At 31.8% G+C, this 21,696-nt stretch overlaps 1 protein-coding gene and 1 non-coding gene across 2 annotated transcripts in view; both read right to left on the reverse strand.

The window, feature by feature from the left end:
* The window catches only part of THEMIS (thymocyte selection associated), a 164,215-nt gene that overhangs the window by 32,233 nt on the left and 110,286 nt on the right, over positions 1-21,696 (reverse strand). The window lies entirely within an intron of this gene.
* Positions 4,316-4,389, reverse strand: TRNAG-UCC. The gene has a single exon. It is a non-coding gene; the product is annotated as a tRNA-Gly (tRNA).

Raw genomic sequence — 21,696 nt, forward strand, 5'->3', positions numbered from 1 at the left:
ACATCTGAAAAGTATTTAAATTTTATAGATACCATCTATGAGAAACCAATAAAACTCCACAAATACTGTACCTCTGTAGAAAATTCAGTTTTAAACCTGCAAACATACTATCCAACCTCATTATTTCTCAACAAGGATGTGGTTAATTGACACAGAAGCAATAAAAGATAACAGTCCATAATACATAAATTATAAACATATGGATATGCTTGACATTGCCTTGCTATTAAGTTTTCTGGTGCATTTTTAGTGATTTAAGGGTCAAATCATGACCTACACTACATTTAAATACAGTTATCATTTTTATTTCTTTTGGTGTTTCTTCTGATCTTGAAAAAGCCTGATAGAACAGCATTGTTTGCTCCCGCTTATCAAATTTTATTGGCAATATTATAGACAAAATCATAGAAGGAAGAAGAATCTGCCAGACATAGTATGTACTGTACTCTATAACAAAATAAAGATGCAAAATGGAATGAATGAGAAAGATAAGGCAACTAAGAATATATAACAGTTCTAAAATGAATTCTTAAGTCTTGAAGCACACAAAAATCTAGAGACACAGATGAAAGTATTCAGTTATGAATTTAGAAACTTTAATTTTATAACTAGCTTTTCCAATTTCCTTAGTGGTCTGTGGAAGTCACTTACAATTACTCTACTTTTTAGTTAATCCTTTACTATAACAACTCATTCTCTTAACAGATCTGCTCATCTAATCAATTTCTTAATCTGCAAAATGAGAATAACAGTTTCTGGCTGGCCAAAATAATGAGTCAAGTGTACATGAGGGTGCTCAAGCTAGATGAAGGACAGAAAAATCATCAGAACTCAGATACTTTTCCATAAGGTGACATTTGATCCTGAAACCAATAATAATAATCTGGCATCAGTGAAAAATAACATAAGAATTGGTTGCTACAGAATAAATGAAAACAACTTAATCAAGTTCTTAACAGGGTAGCCAAAAGAATCATATAAAATATAAGGGGAAAAGAGAATACGAGTCATTGTGGAAAATAATATGGTGGTTTCTAAAGAAATAAAACATAGAATTACCATATGATCTAGCAATGCGATTTTTGGATACATATTTAAAAGAATTGAAAGCAGATACTTGAATGTATCATTGTATACCAGTGTTCATAGCAGTATTATTCACGATAGCCAAAGGTGGAAGCAACCTTTCATTCCTAAAAAGGAATCAAATTCTGACATATTCTACAACATGGATAGACCTTGAAGACATTATGCTAAGTGAAATAAGTCAGATGAAAAAGGACAAATATTGTATGATTTCACTTATATGGAGTACCTAGAGTAGTCCAATTCATAGAGACAGAAAGTAGAATGTCAGCAACCACGATTGGGGGGAGGGAAAATGAGGCAATATTATTTAATGGGTAGAAAGTTTCAGTTTGGAAAGATGAAAAAGTTTCAGAGATGGATGGTAATGACTGCACAACGGTATTAAATACCATCAAACTGTACACCTAAAATTTGATTAAAATGGTAAATTTATATTATGTATATTTTACCACAATAAAAATATATGAGAAATATTTCTTCCCAGGTTTTACAAAAACCATTTATTAAAATTGTTATATAAAAGAGCAAATTTTTTTAGAAATAATATACAGCATGCATAAAGATGATTCATTAAAGAAAGGAGAGAGAGAAAGTGGAAAATGGGGTATTCTTTTGATTCTTCAGCATGCCAAGTGGTCCAGAAAAGACCAAAAGGCAAAAAGCACTGCTAGGTGACTGTCTTCTCCAGATTAAAATAATGGTTATCTCAGCTCCAATGACAGTTTTGCATTAGAGCCTCTTAATTTCAAGTTTATCACTTGACTGCTAATCATCTGGGTACTAAACACTCCAGATATGAAGTCTAAGCCTGAGAAAATGTTGTTACCCTCAATTTTTCTTCCCCAAAAGCTAAATTAAATTTAAAAAAAGTCTGCTTGACATTTGGAAATTCATGGATGTGAATGGAATGAAGGAAAGAAATTCATGTTAGAAATATCATCCTTGGTGCTTAAGGAGAGTTAAAGAATGAGCTATCTAAAAAGAGTAGGGTTGAATTGCAACGTTCAGAGGATGCACTATTTAGTCCTTAAATGTAATGGGAACGAAGTATAAAAGGTTTCTTAAGATAGAGTCCCTTAAGAAAGATGTAGATGTGTTTCTTAGTTGCTATGGTATTAGCTTTGTGGACAGATGCTGAATTCAAACAAAACTATAGACATCTTATTGTGCCTGGGGCTACTAGACATATGTGTGATGACAAAGATGATGATGAAATCAATTTCCTTCATAAATCTTAATTCAAATTTCTCAGGTTCACAATGTATCGCAAAGGCAAATCTTACATTAAGGTAAGTTTTGTTAAAACAATGTTTAAGTAGTAAAAAGCAAGTCTATCTTTTTCAATATTATTCTAGTCATTTCTGTATTATGCCTACTGCCTACATGTGTTCCCTTTGAAAATATGTTATCTTTTAAAAATTGCTTTTGGCACAGAAAAAAAAAAAACTATATAGTAAAGGCAAATAATTGAGATCTGGAAATAAAACCATTATTAAATTATCAAAATCTACCAACTTTCCAATGTCTATCAGGTACAACAATCAGAATTGCCCCTAGAACAGCAGTTCATTGACTGCTCCAGGCAATTATTTTCCAATAAGTTACAGAAGCTTATTGGGTTTGCCAGAATTGTCTGGTCCCTTAGCTCAGAAAATTAAAGAAGGGTTGATCCTTTGGAATTTTCAGTGGAAACAAGATTTCTCTATAGTAGTCTCTTCTTACTCATTCTCCTTCCTTCAATTTTCCCATTCCCCTTAATATCATGTTACCCCAAATCTTTTATATTGTATCAAATTTACAACTGACATACTAGAGAAGGAAAGACTAAAAGAGAAATGGAATACAGTGGAACTTATGTCAAGATGGCTTCTGAGTGTTAGAGATATTTAAACAGAATGTTCTCTTTAATGTCACAAAGCAATCAGTCATGGTGACCAAAACAGTACTCTCACATAATCTAATTTGGGAGAGCTTAAATTATTTCTTAACCCTTATGGAAAATAATTCATAAATATCTATCAAGGCTTTAAATATTACTATACTCTTGACCAATAATTCTACTGGTGGGAAATTTGCCTAAGTACTAAATATTAAATATATAAAATGTTTTATAGAGAAAATTAGAAACAATTATTCAAATGACAATCAAAATCCAAAGTAATGCAGAATAATTAGGGAAATTGTTGTTAATCTATAAGGTAGATTTTTAAAGCCATTTAAAAAGATGATTTATAACATATAAATATATTTATAATACATTGAGAAAAAACAAATAACAGTAGAGATATGTTATATAGTGTATTTGGTCTACATACTAAACTTCAAGTACTGCTCTGTTGATATGAACATAATATATTTGTATTTTATCCTGTAGGTTAATCTGCATACAATCGTAATTCAACATATTAAATTATGTTATTTAAAGAAAAAAACTTATTGCCTTAACCGATTCGCCTATATTCATAAATATGGGTAGAATTCTCAAAGATTGTCCATCCATACTACTAGAATAGATTTAAAAGCATAAAATGCCTAATGTTGATATGCATATTTAGAACATTGAAACTATTTGTATCAAATTCTGTTTATACCCAGCTATTTCTCTATTTCTCCACAAGTTATTCTTTTGCTTCCTTCTACTTTCAATCAATAATATTCTATTAAATATCATTGATTTTCTCTCTCTCTCACTAATATCCTCAAAATATTGCTTCCTCATCATAGTCAAGATAGCTACTGAAGCTCCAGCCATTACATTCACACTAGTGACTGACCCTCGACCTCCATTTTAGAGACATTTCTTGGAAATTACATATATAATTTCATGCTTATGTTTTATTTGCCATAACTTTGTTATATAAGCAACCTAACTGCAAAGCAGGCTGGGGAAGATAGAGTTATACTAGTAGCCATACTCTAAAAATCTGGGTTCTATATTACTAAGGAAGAGGTACAGAAGAACAATTAGAAAACAAATAGCAATCTGCCACATAGCTCTTACTCTTCATTATATTCCCTTAGTACCTAGAGCTTGTACAAAATAGATATACAAGAAATATTTGATTAATAGTATTTTTTTCCCCTCTTTAATCCCTCCCCCGCCTTCCACCCTTGACCTATGGATATTGCCGTTCCCCCTTAAGAACTGAATTTCTGAAAGCAGAGCATCTCCTCTCACAAGCTCACTGTGTGCACAGGGAGCCTGGAACACCAGGGGCCTGGCCGGTGGCTCCACCTGGGGTGCAAACCCAGGACTTTCTGCATGGAAAGCAGATGTGCTAACCACTACACTATGGAGCCACCCTGATTAATAGTATTTTTAAAATTTAATTCTACCGATGCGAGATTATTTAGTCAAAAATTTGGGAATATCATCTTGAAATGCCAATTTTAGTTATTTATATTATGTAATAAATCAAAGATGTGCTGAAATATTTAACAACAAAGATACACTGCTTATTAAAATATTATTTTTAATGCTACAAAATTGGAAATCATAAATGACCAACAATAGAAGACTAATTACATAAATTATAGTAAATCTATAAAATATAATACTGTGCATGGAAAATGTTGGTTTTACTTTAAATGAATTGAAAAGAGCTGATTACGAATCAGATTGAGCAAAGGGAAAAGAAACTAAACGGAGATTTATCAGAATTCTAAAGGTAATTAAGAATTGAATTATAGGCAATTTTATGTTTATGCTTGTTTATCTCTTTTCAAAATATTTTTTTACAATATCATTTATGCGCAAAAGATTACTCACATTAAAGTTATTTTTAGGTCATATTGGGATAAGTAACAGCAGCATCAAAATAGCATATTGCTCACAATTCATACTGAATATTCTTTATTTTCTGATCAAAGGATAATTGGGAGACACAAGAAATCTCCATTTAATTTTTCTTTAATATATATATTTCTTACTTTCATCCCATTCTCTCTTAGACACTTTTTATCAGACAACCCCCCGCCCGCCACACACATACACACGCACACATTCACATTCTTACTTGCACAGAAAACAAGTTAACTAGAAATGAAGAAAAAAATGAAGAAAATAAACTTCCAGAGGAAGCAAAACAACTTCTAATAATGAAAACAATCTCTAAAAATTACCATGTTATAAAGAGAGCACATACAAAAGAGACAGTATTTCTGCTAATATTTTCTACAATTAGCAATGCTCTGAGTTGAGGCTAATGGTTCGGCAGGATCTGCTCCTGGTAGGGCTATATAGTCTTGCCTCTAGCAGGTCGATTATATCTACTTAGATGTATTCACTTGACAAGTCTGCTTTACCAACACACATAATCAGGATTTGATGGCTAAATTGAGATGTTAAGGATAGTGTCTCAAAATGGGAATCAAGAAACAAGGATATCTTGAGGCATGGAAAGCAGATGTGCTAACCACTACACTATGGAGCCACCCTGATTAATAGTATTTTTAAAATTTAATTCTACCGATGCGAGATTATTTAGTCAAAAATTTGGGAATATCATCTTGAAATGCCAATTTTAGTTATTTATATTATGTAATAAATCAAAGATGTGCTGAAATATTTAACAACAAAGATACACTGCTTATTAAAATATTATTTTTAATGCTACAAAATTGGAAATCATAAATGACCAACAATAGAAGACTAATTACATAAATTATAGTAAATCTATAAAATATAATACTGTGCATGGAAAATGTTGGTTTTACTTTAAATGAATTGAAAAGAGCTGATTACGAATCAGATTGAGCAAAGGGAAAAGAAACTAAACGGAGATTTATCAGAATTCTAAAGGTAATTAAGAATTGAATTATAGGCAATTTTATGTTTATGCTTGTTTATCTCTTTTCAAAATATTTTTTTACAATATCATTTATGCGCAAAAGATTACTCACATTAAAGTTATTTTTAGGTCATATTGGGATAAGTAACAGCAGCATCAAAATAGCATATTGCTCACAATTCATACTGAATATTCTTTATTTTCTGATCAAAGGATAATTGGGAGACACAAGAAATCTCCATTTAATTTTTCTTTAATATATATATTTCTTACTTTCATCCCATTCTCTCTTAGACACTTTTTATCAGACAATCCCCCGCCCGCCACACACATACACACGCACACATTCACATTCTTACTTGCACAGAAAACAAGTTAACTAGAAATGAAGAAAAAAATGAAGAAAATAAACTTCCAGAGGAACCAAAACAACTTCTAATAATGAAAACAATCTCTAAAAATTACCATGTTATAAAGAGAGCACATACAAAAGAGACAGTATTTCTGCTAATATTTTCTACAATTAGCAATGCTCTGAGTTGAGGCTAATGGTTCGGCAGGATCTGCTCCTGGTAGGGCTATATAGTCTTGCCTCTAGCAGGTCGATTATACCTACTTAGATGTATTCACTTGACAAGTCTGCTTTACCAACACACATAATCAGGATTTGATGGCTAAATTGAGATGTTAAGGATAGTGTCTCAAAATGGGAATCAAGAAACAAGGATATCTTGAGAAAGTCACAATTTCTTAGAAATTTAGTTTTAATTTTAATCCATAATAACACACTAATATAATATTTAGATGCTTTAATGAATTAAAATTTGATATTCATACCACAAATTATTCATGCCTAAATTATTTCATTATGAAAGCACACCTGGATTAAAAGCCAGTAGATTTAAGTGTCTATTCTTGGTTCTACACCTAACTAGACAATGAGTTATGGGTTACTGGTATATCTGTAAATGAAAGAGTGGGATAAGATGAACTGTATATTCATTTAGTTTAACATTCCGTGATTCTTTTGAGTATGGCCTCTATAACAATTTTATATGCCAGACTATTGCCATTGGCAAAAATCTCCTCATATGTAAAACCTGATCCAGCCCTGAGGATAGCTCACTGCAGGATGAAAGCTGTTCTTCCTTTATCTGGAAAAGCACATACTTATTCAGTCTATGCTCCTCACAGAGTGGGTAACTTCTTTAATCTTCATTGTTCAAATATGACAAGAGCATAAAGATATGTGGTAATTACAAACTGCAAGGAAAGCAACTGAACTCAATATTCATTCAAACCCCAGGATTAACGCTCTCTGTGTCAAGTTAATGTGGAAGAAAAGTCTTCATGAAACTATATGTGAAGCACTGCACATCAGTAGCTTATTTTGAAAGAAGATTTGAAACAGAAAAAGAATTATTTATATTCATAAAAAGGCTCTATCACATTTTCACGTCTTCGTTAGGATTTTTGCTGCATGTGCCATATGGCTTCATAGGAAGTGGCATCTCTAATGTACCAGTAAACTTACAGGTGTGTCTGAAATAGATGCCATGATAGCACCAGAGACTTTTTAAAGAATCCATGAAAGGAGATTACGACTCCAATTAAGTAATCTTATTCTGTAAGACTCTGACAAAGCATTACCAGGCCAAAGGGCTAAATGTTCCTGGACCTTACTAGATTGAAGATGAAGTTTGAGCCATAAAATAAACCTTATCTTATGCTGGACATATAGCTGAACTGGAAGTTTATTAGAGCATAATACATCATGGAGAATTGCAGCCAGCTCCACTGACCACAATAACAAAATGTCATAAGTTTTACGGAATATAGAAATAGATTTGGAGTTTTGAGTAGATCAAAGTGTTAATAAAAAGGCACTTTGCTTGATCTTTCTTAGGACACTAATAAAAAGTCATTCCTAACCTTTGCTCGTTTCTGTATGGAATAGGAGCACTATCTCCTAGAGCACTCGAAACACTTATAAGAAATATTCTACACAGAAAAGTACGTAATGCCTTCATTATAATCATTGTTATTATGGGGTATTACCATACTTCTGCCCAGGTGTCAGTCAACAAACTGTTGGACCTTGGTTGTAATGAGAAAGCTATCCTCTCAGAAAAAGGAAAAATTATCAGTGTCTTATTCTAATTCATAGTATATTTTAATCACTTTTAGTTGAAGAAAAAATTTACTCTGAAGTGAGAGAAAAAAAGAAAATATTATGATTTATATATTATTATTTTAATACATTTTTTCTAGCCTCACCCTACAAGAAAAAGCATCTTCATATATACATTTCAAGTACTAATTTTATTATTTTTATACCTCATATAGTATTTCGTATGGTCGATTTGAAAAAAAAAGCACAAAACAACTCATTACTTATAGGCACAATTTTATTTGTGTCTTATCACAAATGCATCATAAATATGGGTTGTTCTCCTAATAAATGTTTGGGTTTGGATTCTGTAATATTGGTACAAAATGTAGTCAAACTAGATCTTTTTATCTGATTTAAGACAGTAAAGATCTGTTATGTGATTGTCTAATTACTGATACTATCTTGTTAATTGTTGAAGTGTATGAGAAAATCAAAATACTATAAAGAAAATGCTTGATATTCATTTCACCTTATTTAAATGCTTTACAAAGTACAGATTATGCAAGTAGAACCCAATGTACAAAGGAGTTGTATTGCTACACTTGGGAAAAAAGATTGGAGAATTTTTTTATAAAAGCATTCCCAATCATGTGTCTGGGCTTCTGGACATTTTCATAACAGTTGCTTTAATACAGTGGAACTTTAATATAAATACTATTTTCAAACTATTATTTAATATATAGACATAGTGAAATGCAAATGCAGTTGCAACTCAGGATGCTGTGGCTAAATAATGCTGTTATGGACCCAGATACTTGCTAGCTCCCTACTCTGCCATTCTCAGAATGTCAATTCTGCTCACTGGCTAATTTCTCTCATGATCAGAAAGTAGGTAACAGCAGTACTCAATAAATGCTCCTTAGTTGATATCCACTGGATGTCAGGGAAATCTCGCCCTCAACTAAGGAATATAATTTTCCTCCTACAGTCTCATTGGGCAACCTTAGATTATGTGCCCATCTTCAGACTAATAAATGGTTGATAGGAAAATTGCCTTAAATGGATCATAAAATAACCTTGCAGTTTGGGACAAAAGTTTAAAAAAGGGAGGGTTATAGTAGGAAAAAAGAAGATAGCAATGCGTTATGGGCATTCAGAATACAGCTTTAAAGATCTGGGCAGGATAGCAGTGAGGACAATAAAAACAGATGAGGAAAGAAAAAAAAGTAAATTGTTTGTAAATTATCTATTGATAGTTTGTAGAATGTTCAAAACATTCATAATGTAATATATAGGGTTGTATTACCAGAAATTACTGCAACTATTTGGAAAATTTACCCAAGTAAGCAGGTTAAAGATTATCTTAAAACTCTATCACATTCATTCTTTTCAAAAGACCTCTTTAAAAACTATATAACAGGTTGTTATTTTGGTAACACATTCTTTGAAGAAAAATCTTCTTCCTCTAGCATGCAAGTCATCTTTCCTCCAAAACTGTTGGCAACTACGGAACACATATCTTCCAGGAACATATAATGCTGCAGAACTGTATCTGACATTAGCATCATCATCATCAATTAGACTCAGGCAACACAATTCAAGGTTATATCACATGATAGCCTCTGAATTCCTAAATAAAAAAGACCTTAATACTTTTCAAATTAAGTACTATTATAAGAGTCTGGTTAGTTTAGCTTCCCTGTCTAAGCAAGTTTTGGATTTCTACTGTGCCAGTAATGTCAATGAATAAGAAATGTAAGGTTTCCAAAAAATTTTTTAACATTTCACATTTTGACCCCAAATATACATTTTTTTCTATCATCCTACAGAATGCCGGAAGAAACCATCTGGCCTTTCAAGATGTTATCTATTAATTTATTGTAACTTTTTTTGTTGTTGTTTCTGTATGTTTTTATTATAGACTACAACTTTTAATTGTATGTTGCACCAACATTCTCCACAAAGTAAAAGCAGAAAATCAGCAACATTCTCATCCTACATATCATAATTTAGCAATCAATATTCAACACTAACTTATCCACGTACAGAAAAGAATCCATAATATATAACAAGGTATGTCATTAAATAATTCTTTTTTATAGAAAAAAGAAAGGCATTATCATAATTGTGTTTAAAAAGTTAGGAATTTCATTTCAACTCTGTTTAATTTAACTCTCTAAAATCTATGTGTAAAAATATCAACACACAAGCAGGTACTCATTTGTATGACTTTACAAGAACAATTGTATAGAGCTGCTGTCAAGTTAAAAAGGTAGCACATAAACATCTCATTAACTTGTTGATCAATGACACAAATGCAACTATAAAATCATGGACAAATGTTATCATACCTAAGATTATTACTAATTGATTTCGCTTTTTGCAGCAGCACAAAAGATGAAAACTATTATGTGACATTATCTTTAACAGAATACTCCCATGACCAAATTCAAATGGCTGTATGCCCATTCTTTTTAATGGCTACTTTTGACATAAGAATAATAAAAATAAAGAGATAAGAATGATCAGCATACAAAACATTTCAGAAAACATTCTGACACTTTTAAATGAAGATTTTGGTTCTTTTCTTCTGACTAAGTGTCACTCAATTGCATCCTTTAGTATTTTTTTTTTTACTAATTATTAACTATTTACTAATATAACAGCTACTTTATTTAGTTAAAGAAATAAAGCCCAGAGTGATGGTATATTTTCTAGTATTTCAATACACTAGTCAAATTAATTCAAAAGTGGGTTTGATCATAGTGGTTTGTTATTCAGCTTTCATGAGGGTGCAGTAATATCACTTTGAACTCTAAAATGTGTGTGCTCTATAGTCCAATTATTTACATTCTTAGAAAATGCCACCACAATTAATTTTAATTCTTTTTGTTAAGTGGATAATATATAATGACTTCATTTCAGACATTTACTCATTAGAATGTGTCTACCAATTTGTGGGTTTTTTTGTGGCAAAAGTAATAATAAAATAGTATCATAATCAAAAAATGCTTACCACATTATTTCAGAAAGCAAAAGTAAGAAATCAAAAATATCTGTACTGCAAGTCAAAAGAACATTTATTTATTCCATAATAAAGCTTTCCAATAGAACTTTCTGGGATGGTAGAAATGTTCTATATCCGTGTCATATATTACACTAGTCACTAGCCACATGTGGCTACTGAGCACTTGAAATCTGACTAGTTGGATTAAGGAGCTATAGTTATAATTTTAGCTAATTTAAATTTAAATAGCTCCACGTGGCTAGTGTGAATATTAGCCATGAGGTATAGCATAACATGCTACTGAATTCTACAATTATTGTCAGAGTTACTGATGATGTATTAGGCCTTGGATAATACGTATAAATTTATTCTTGAATAGACAAAATATACTAAAACTGTGATCATCTCTAAAGACACTAATATGTTTAGATACTTTATATGTAAAGAAATCAATTCACTCATTTAAACAGATAAGTAGATAAATAGATAGGTGATAGGTAGGTAGGTAGATGATAGATAGATGATAGATAGATAGATAGATAGATAGATAGATAGATAGATAGATAGATAGATAGATAAAAGAGAGGATAGAGAGAATAGACACTGTATTAGTCAAATTAAATTAGTTGCGGTATCAATAATCGCCAATTCTTAGTGGGTTACAACAATATAGGTTTATTTATTTTTTTCTGTTATGTTTTTTAGGGTTCAGCTATAGCTAGGTTCTGGAACCAAGTTGAAATGGCTACTATCTAAGACCTAACAATTTCTTGGTAAAGAGAAGAGAGCACTGGTGGAACCACGTATTGGCTTTCAAAGCTTCTGCTTTGGAAGTGGCATGTGTCACATTTGATTGGCCAAGTTAAGATATACGAACAAGGCTGATACTGCTGGTGTTGAGAATATTATCTTCCTTCAGACATAACTTGGTAGACAGGCATTAAAGAAGGGTAGCAAATATTTTAACAATAATATGATTTATTCTCTATAGATAGTAGATAGACATACCATAAATATGGATAAATATGTTTGGGTCATTGGTATGATTCTATGCTTATTTCAAGTACTATGCAATACTTTAACAAAAGAGCTAGAGATATCAAGAAGTCTCAAAAGAAATATACTAAGACTAAAGTCATATTAGATATTCTCTTTTAGAATTACTATGTGTTACAGGAATTTTTAAATATTTTTTCAGAGTTTAGGATGTATACCTTTATTTTAATTAGTAAAGAAAGGAAGTTTACATATAAATATAAATTTATATGGAGACATGAAATTAATACTTTACAATAAAAGGATTTGGTCACAAGTAAATTTCTGTTTATTATTATTATTAAACTTTTAGAACATAGCACTGTGCTCTCATAAATGTTGGTCGAATTAATCAATGAATAATAGTTATAGGTAAACTTGGAGGTTTGCTGTCATCAGTCACACATATATAGGCTGATGACACTTAAAATCACCTAACTATAATCTTGGACTCAAAAACATGGTATATATTCCACTACCCTCCGATGGGTTCAGTTTTATGTCCAAAAGGCATTTGAAACTTATATCCAGACTTCAGTACTCCTCTTCTCTCAAACATGTTTCCTTACCAATCTTCTCCATTTCAATAAATGGCAAACTCTTTCTTCCAACTGCTCAGGTTAATAACTTTGGAGTCATTCTTGATTCTTTGTCTCAAATACATCCATCATCAAATTATGATGGCTCTATCATTAAATATATCTAGCATCTAGCCACATCTTTTCACATCTATCCCTATGTCCCTGGTCCAAGACACCACTATTTCTTCCCAAGACTATTTTAAATGACTTTTTGCAAGGCTTTTTAAATTTTTTAAATTTTGCTTCTACCTTTTTACAATCTTTTCTTCATATAGCCTTTGAAAGGATCATTTCAAAATGTGAATTAGATCATGTATCTTCTTAACTCAAAACTTTCTATTGGCATCTATCTTAGAATAAAAATCTAAAGTTTTTATTAGAATAAAAATCTAAAGATTTTATCACTTCCTACATAATCCGTCTCCCTGCTAAGTCTCAAATCTAGTATCCTACCTTATATCTCTACTCCAGCCAGGGCAAGAACTTTATCATGTCAAGGCCTTTGCATTATCTGTTCCCTCTGCCTTTGTCTGTTCTCCCAGAAATAGGCATGACTGGCTCACTCACTTTACTCTCTGACCACTCTATCTAACTAATTAAAATAGCTATGCCCAACTCATTATTTTCTCTATCCTATCTAAAGAGTTTTCAGTACTTATCAGGCACTGAAAATTATATTCAGCCTGAATAACTGGCATTAATCTTGCTCAAATTTATAATTTTTGTTATCTCCTCTTCATTATCTCTTCTTGATGCTATTATTCTAAGCACTTCTAGGCTAAATAAGCAGAAGGAAGTCATTCAACATTGTCCATCAGCTTGCCAACTTTCATAAAAATCAAAGAAAAACCTAATCAATTGGCTCTCTATTTGCACAGAAAAAAGAGATAGATAACTTCTAATAACTAGATAGATAATCATAGTCATAAGTAAGTTTGAAATATCTGGATTGGAAAAGGTGGGAGGAAAGGCAAGGGGAATGCTTTCAAGTGTTCCTTTTGTCAGTCAGTCCCAATCTTGCTTTGTTCTTTATCTTATAAATTTGAGACTTAAAAAAAAAAAAAAAAAACTTTCAGAAAGCATTTGCCTAATTTCCACAAATAACTTGTAAAGGAAAAATCCATTAGCAAGGAAAGGAAAAGCATTATTATTTTAATTTAAGTACACACACCAATAAATTTTCCAGGTGATCAAAATATTCCTTATCCTTAATATGCATTATGTAGTACTTTATAATTTACAGAATACTTTTATCTCATTGGATCATGAAAATCAAGATTCGTTTTGTGGTTGTGACTGGATTAACTAATTAACATGATCCTAAACAAAGGTTAATTTTGAATACTCAAGAGAATTGGTGGTTGTGTGAGGCTGGTGTTTCTGAGCAACATTAGGCTTTTTTGCATAATAGAGTAGTTTACTATTAGAAGTAATTTTAAAACAAAGACAAAAGCAAAAGGCATTTGTCCTAGCTTTGCTACTCTCTCTATCTATCAAGACCCACAAAATAATTCAATCATGCACTTGCAAATGATTGAAAATACATAATTTGAGATGACTTCCTTTAGCTTATTCTCTCTTTATATAGATCTGTGCTTAACAATATGTAACTACAAAGCATTTGCGGCTACTGAATGCTTGAAATGTGGCTAGTCGGAACTAAGATGTATGTAAGTGTAATAAACATACTAGACTTTTAAAACTAAAAAAAAAAACTAAATAATTTCTCAATAATTTTATTTTGATTACATATAAATCAATAAAATTAATGGTATTTTGTAAATAGCTAGATAAAATATATAAATCAAATAAATAGCACCTGGATTTTGTTGGTTTTTTTTATATGATTATTAGAAAATTTAAAATTACAGATATGACTCATATTTGAGGCTCATATTATATCACTCTTGAACACTAATTCTGAGAGAAAACATAATAAACTAATCTTATATATTCCTAAAAGCTGGTTTAATTAGATTTAATTAAGAAAGAGATAAATGAGAGCACAAAGATATCTATCACCAGTTTATAAAGACAGAGGCAAGTGTCCATGCAACATGATCTCTTTCCTAAAATTGAATGACAGAGGCCCTTACAATTGGTTACATGTACTGAGAGCTTACTAGGTACCTGGCTTTGTGCATGCTTTATCCCATCTAGTATTCATGAAACTCCTATGGGGTAGGGGCTAAATCAATACTAAAGCCATTCGCTGTTTATTTTTCCATGGTCATTTGCCAAAAATTAGTTTGTCTTTCTCTTTTATTGGGTTGAAGTCTGCAAACTTAAGGTATTTTTATTAAAGTAACTTTCTCTTAATTTTGAGATATAATTAATACTAAAAAAATAAAAAGTAAAAGTGGTTATGAAATGTATGTGTGCAGCAGAATTCTGTGATCAACAATATTAAAATATAAAATAAACTCTATATTAAGTATGCACAGAGATTAAATAGCCTCAGAGAGGACCTGAATGGAATACAAGTTCACTAACACCTTCCTTTATCTGCACCTTGATATTTAGATCTTATTTCTTAAAATAATGCACTTGGTAGGAATCCAGGTCAGGCCCCAAGACGGTGTTGCATGCTAGCTGTACCCTAAGGCAGTGGCGATTGTTGGTAATCACACTGACTCAATAACAGCTTATGTATGGTCTTACTCTTCATTCTCTCACTCAGTTTTTGAGTATCTATATTTTCTTCTCACTTAAAATTTCCAGAAGTTGCTCCAACTGCTTTTCCTGAAGTAATTAATATAAATACTGTTTGTTTTGCCATCCTCTTCTTTCTCCTTCCACATTATAATGAAATGAGACCCCCAACAGTAAGAGTCTATGCTTCATTTTGTTCTGACATCTCCATTTGTATCAGCCACCACTCGGGAAACCTCATTAACTGTAAATTTTAAAATTTCGTGTAAATGACAAGTGTCTCATTAATCTAATCCTGTTATAAGAGACCCTTTCTTTCTCAAGGGATAACCCCTGAGACTTTGAAGAATTCTCAAAGTCAAGGATACTATTATAGCACATATTTTCTTCCTTAAAAATTCAATAATACAGAATGAAAAAAAATATAAGTGGTCTCTTCAGACTTAATGGTTCTACAAACACAAGACTAAAATCATGTGTAAAGCTTTTTGAGTGATAAAAATTGCTACTTTCTAAGGTCTCTTTACTGCTTACCAATATTATCAGTTGGCTATTTTCTGGGAAATGTTTCACAAAGCAACAAACTTTTCATCATGTCATGAGTCTAACTGTAGAGAAGATGATGAAGAGAGAAGAATAAAAGCCCAAATTGAGATGGATTGTCAACTAAGAAAAATAAATGGAGAAGCTAACTCCAGCACACTAGCTTCAAAGCATTAGAGAGTCAATTTCAGCTGTGCAAAATTATAAATTATTACATCTATTGTTTGTAAAATAATGATGAGAATTTTTGTAATGCCAAATGTAAGGAACTACTCAAGAAATTTAATCAAAATTGAATTGTATTAGGTATATTTGGTGCTAGCTGACCAATTACAGTATTCCTTGGGGGAAAAAAAACTGTAATTATTCTTAAATAAATTCTTACTGATACTTAATTTAGAGCAAGGCTTTATTCAGTGGCTAATGTAGAAGCAAACAGATCAAAATTTAGCACCCGAAATTCTAAACATTTGTTGTCATAACTTTCAATTTATGGTGTATATCTAAAATCACTGTTTAATATTCTCTGTCCATGAGAATTTTAACAAACTTTCAATCATTATCCAATGGGCCCATTATACTGCAGTCTTATCTTTCCCAATGACCGCTTATTTCTTTATGATGGCCACCAGGAATAGCCAATGTGAATTTCATACATTCCATGTGGCTTTTGTTTGTTTGCTTGTTTGATGCAGTAACCTGCAGTTTTATTGAATGTAACCTGAATTTACTAGCATTTGGAAACTTTTTAAAAAAATGTTTAAGTTAATAATACTTTTGGTAAAATAGTTGGTTATTAGACATAGTTAACCTCTTCTCTATTCTATTTCCAAAAATAAAATAATTCTCTTCCTCAGATAATAAAAAATGTAAAATATTTTCAACATGTCCAATACAATAATTGGTGAGCATTTATTAATGGTTTAGGATAGAACCGTCCCCCCTAACTGAATGTTCATAAGTATATCTTCCCCTTTCCTTTACAATCTTTTTCTCTGAACCACAGAACACATAGGCACACAAATGCACAATTTGCTCTATTCAATTTCGAGCCAATCTATTTAATGATTTTCCCTTCATATGGATTATAAATTGGTGGAGAAATATGATGTTTCATTCATTTAATTAAAGAAGTGTAATTATGCTAAGCAAAATAAGCCAGACAAAAAAAAGTTGAAAATTACATAACATCACTTATATGTGGAATATAAACTTAAAAGCAACAAATGAACAGGACAAACAAACAGAGACTCATGGACATGGACTATAGACTAGTGGTTACCAGATGGTAGAGGGTCAGGGAGGAGGGGGTAGGCAGATGGTTAAAGGAGGTCAAATATATGGGGGTAGGGGGAGAGTGAAGTGGGCAAAGGGGATCAAATATATGGTAGCTGAAGGAAACTGAACTTTGGGTGGTAAACACACAATAGAATATATAGATGTCAAATTATAATGTACACCTGAAAATTATATAATTGTATTAATCAATATTACCCCAATAAACTTAATTTTTTAAAAAAGAAGAAGTGTACTTTCTGAGCAAAATAAATGTTAACTAACGTTATTTGTATTTCAGGAATTCCTCTCTCTCTCATACCTTCTAACTAACTTAAATGTCATGCTGTGTTTCTTTAGTTAACAACTCCAGGCACATTTCTCTTCCTTTGTCTCTGTGAAATTGTACCTTCTGACTTCAAAGTGGAATATTTTTGCTTCATCATCAGTTTTGTAATCTAGAGGGAGAGTTGGATTGTCTAAAAAGAAACCATACTTTCCAGTGAAAACAATAGAATAAGAGTACTAATCACTACTTCCTTTAAAAATATGTATGCCTCTTCTAAAAATAAAAAGGCAAGGAATAAAAGCACTGTGTGAAAAAGATCCTCAAACAGTATTAATTATATTTTTGAAATCCAGGATATTAAAATCACACAACACAATTAGCAGATGAATTATTTATGTATTCAGATAACTACTCAGATCAAAAATTTAACAATTCCAAAAATATTAAAATGTTTCCAAACAGAAGTTCTTAAGTTAGTCATTATTTCTGCAAAGTTACCTGTCTATAGCTCAGTGACAAATGTACAATTATCACTTTGTATTCATCATAATGGCTTTGCTTTTCACTAACAAGTTGTAATCCCTTTGGTAGTCCTGATCTTAGCTCCCACAGCACCTAATCTTTCTTGCTTACCACATGGCTAACTCTAAAGAATTTTTAACCTTACACAGCACAATGTTGAGCTCAATCTAAAATGCAAATATTACAGTATTAAAAACCAATCATCAGCATTCATTTCCAGTTCACTTTGCAGACCTTCCTTTATTAAGTCATTCTCTGAATTTTGGTCAGTTGCAGGTAGATGAAAAACATTAATTACATTTGGGATAATTATTTAATTTCTTAAAGATATACTTCAAATGACAGGTTTAAGAAAGAAAACGACTTGAATAAATCTAACATTTCCTATTAAATTGGGTAAACTATTTGAGTTAGTGCTCCTCGGCTTTCTTCACTTTGTTCTAATCAGCGATTAAAGGAATTGTCTTAAACTTCTAAGTAAGTTGTATTTATTATAAATAAATGAAAATAAGTACCGATTTTTGAGGACGTATGTGTTTGAAAATGTATAGTGTTCCTATAACATCTTCTTTGATCTCCCCCAAGCACTTTCTAGGAAGATATCATCTCCTCATCTTACAAGGGAAGAAAGGGAGGCACAGAGGTAGAGCAACATTTTCAATGTCACTAAGTCCATACACTCAGGCATTGCTTTCTACTGCCAATCATACTTTTTGTTCTGGTTTAAGATTTCATTTCTGCTCTATTAGATAGAGAATCTTAAACATTATCTTTATATTCCATAGCAATTACTAACCTCACATTGAAAGTTGGTGCTGTGAAAGTCTATAATTATTTATGATTCTGCTAAGCATGGTTTAAAACCAAAGATGGGATGCACCATGGATTTTTTCCCATTCTTTTTACTTCTGCATAATTATAAAACTAGCATATACAGATCTCTTATTTCACTATTTCTCCTTCTTCCTTCCCCAAGGTCACTGCATTCAGCATGGTATATGTGCATCACATCACATATATGTATTATAATACACATATGAACATATAGAAATGTATAATTTTGTGATTTTTTTTAAATTAGAAAAATACTGTGTATTTTGTTTTAAACTTGCTTTTTTAACTTAATAATGTATCTTGGTTACTTCTGATTTTTAATGATCTACATCTGTCTCAGTCTTTTAAAACTCCATAGTATGGATATTCTTAGTTTACATAATCATTCCTCTATTAATAGACATCTATGTTTCCATGTATTCGTTATTTGAAACAACACAACAATGATTGTTCTTATAAATGAACATATGGGGGAATTTTCTAAGAGATAGTGATAAGTAAAATTGCTTTGTCAAAAAGTATTCATACAAGGTATAAGAGAACCTGTTTCCTCACACTCTCTGATTGTTTATCTTTATTTTTCCCCAGTTTTGTTCCTGTTGAATTAAAATATCCTATTTTTAATTGTGTACATTATTGATTTTAAGTGATATTACGAAGTGTTTTGAATACGTATTATCATTTGTATCTGCAAATGTTCTATTTACATCATTTGCCCATTTTTCAAGGAGAGTGTTCATCTCTTCACTAAGGATATTTAAGAAAGAATCCTTATATCTGAGCTAATAAAATGTTTAGAATTTAATTTCTTAAAGATTAAGCTCTTGAAATTAACTTCTGGAAAAACCTTGGATGTGATGTTTCATTCTTGTATAGCAAGAATCACTCAAGTATCTTCCTGTTTCTGTCAATCCATAGACTATACCTTTCTCTTTAGTGAGTGTGCTTGCCACAAATTCCAATTCTTATGGTTTTTCTTGAAAAAAAAAAAAAAACGGCAGCAATATCTTTCAAATTAATGTCATTATGATGTTTACATTCCCAGAGAAGTCTAAAACTGCAAGAAATTCAAGTGAATGATTTCGAGAGCTAATCTCTTCATTTAAGTAGCTCACTAAAGCTGGGTAGTGGGGGAGTGGTTTAGTCTTCAAGAAATTTGTTTATTAGACTTTTCTTTCTTTGCCAGTCATGATCTATTTAGCATAAAAGTGAAGTTATGCTAAAACAAGTTGATAGTACGGGATAAATTCCAGAATTCAATGTTTTTATATGTATATAAATACACGCTGATTCAAACACAAATATTGAAAGCCCCTAAGTTATTTTTTGTATGATTTTGAGGTTAGAAAAATAATTAAGAAACTAGAGATAGTCCCAAGATTTTGCTAAGAGAGTAGAACTTTGGACTAAAATGCACTTCCTTAAGGAGCAAGGCAAAGAACATAGCTTATTATAATGGTCTCTTTTAATTAAGCTAATGTGGAAACATTGAGATCTATGAGAAAGTTTTTGGAATACCAGCTTATTAAAGAATCACTGTTTCTGATCATCACACACTCCTGATATATTACAGCATGGCTAGCAAGCCAAGTTCTAATGCTAGAAACTTCCAAAAGAAGAATTATATTTTTAGAACATGGTCGAGCCTCTTTATTCCATTTCTTATCATTAAAATGAATGCACTGTTAAAAATATTCAGAGATCACTTAAAAATACTTGATATATTTTAAAAAATTATCTTCTTTCCTGTTACTTATGAGTAGCTACAAATCTAAACTTCTACTAAAGGATTTCAAAAGATTTTTAATGATAACAGAAAGATGATTATGGATATTTTAATCACATACATGACATCTGGTATCTTCTTCTCTGCCAAGATCTATAAGTTGCTTAAACTATCACTTAACTTTGTAAAAAGCAACCTTAGGTAAGAAGCCAAACGATTTAAAATATAATAATTAATACAGCAACAATTGTACAAGACTCTAATATTGGTGGCTTTGCAATTATATGCCAGAGAAAAAGAGTAAAGATTAGCTCAAGTTCAAAATAAGAAAATTACAATTAGTCAATTTATTTATTTTTATTCTGTATCATTTTATGTTCTTATACATAGTGGCTTATATGAATGTCCAAGTTATCTATTGCTGTAAAGTAAATCATCCCAAACTTTAGTGGTTTAAAACAACATCATACTATTATGTTTGCCATTCTGCAAATCATCTAGGCCCAGCCCTATGTGATGTCTTCTGGGTCTGCAACATCCAAGATGGCTCACTATGTGCCTGGCACTTTGGTGAAGAAAGCTGGGCTCTACGGGGTTGCTACGACAATTGAGCATCCCAATGGTCTCTCCAATAATATAGCCAATACTTTTACATGACAGCTAAGGGGTATCTAAAAAGCGAAGCAGAACCCACCAGGCCTTTTTAAAGTTTAGACCAGTAACTGCTCAGTGATACTTGTACCACACTTAATTGGTTAAAGCAAATCACAGAGCTAGTGCAGATCAGTATGGCAGAGGACTACAGAGAGGTTTGAAGACCAGGAGGCATGGTTATTTGAGGGCTCTAGAGTTTAGCTAGGTAACTCCATGGTACTGTTGCCTTGGCATCCATTTCGTTTGGCCAAGCAGCCTACAGGGCACCTAAACTGACATTACCCCTTCATGAAAGCACATGACCTAGATAGCACCCTGCAAAGTCACAAGTAAATGTAGGTTCCTGAAATGACTTCCTCAAGGCCCTTGTGATAAATAGTCCCTCCTCCTACCCAGGACTTCCCCTTGTGCAACCCTTGGATAAGAACCCCACAGAGATTTCCAAAACCCCACTATTTTTGGTTTGAATTGACCAATTGAGCCTTTGCTTAGAAATCCCAAAGCATTCACCCTGGGACTCTAATAAAGGCACATTGCCCCGGTCCTGCCAGCTCTCACTGCTGTGCCCTGTCTTGACTTCCTCATG

Source organism: Pteropus alecto, unplaced genomic scaffold (genome assembly GCF_000325575.1).
Source record: "Pteropus alecto unplaced genomic scaffold, ASM32557v1 scaffold79, whole genome shotgun sequence".
Lineage (NCBI taxonomy): Eukaryota > Metazoa > Chordata > Mammalia > Chiroptera > Pteropodidae > Pteropus > Pteropus alecto.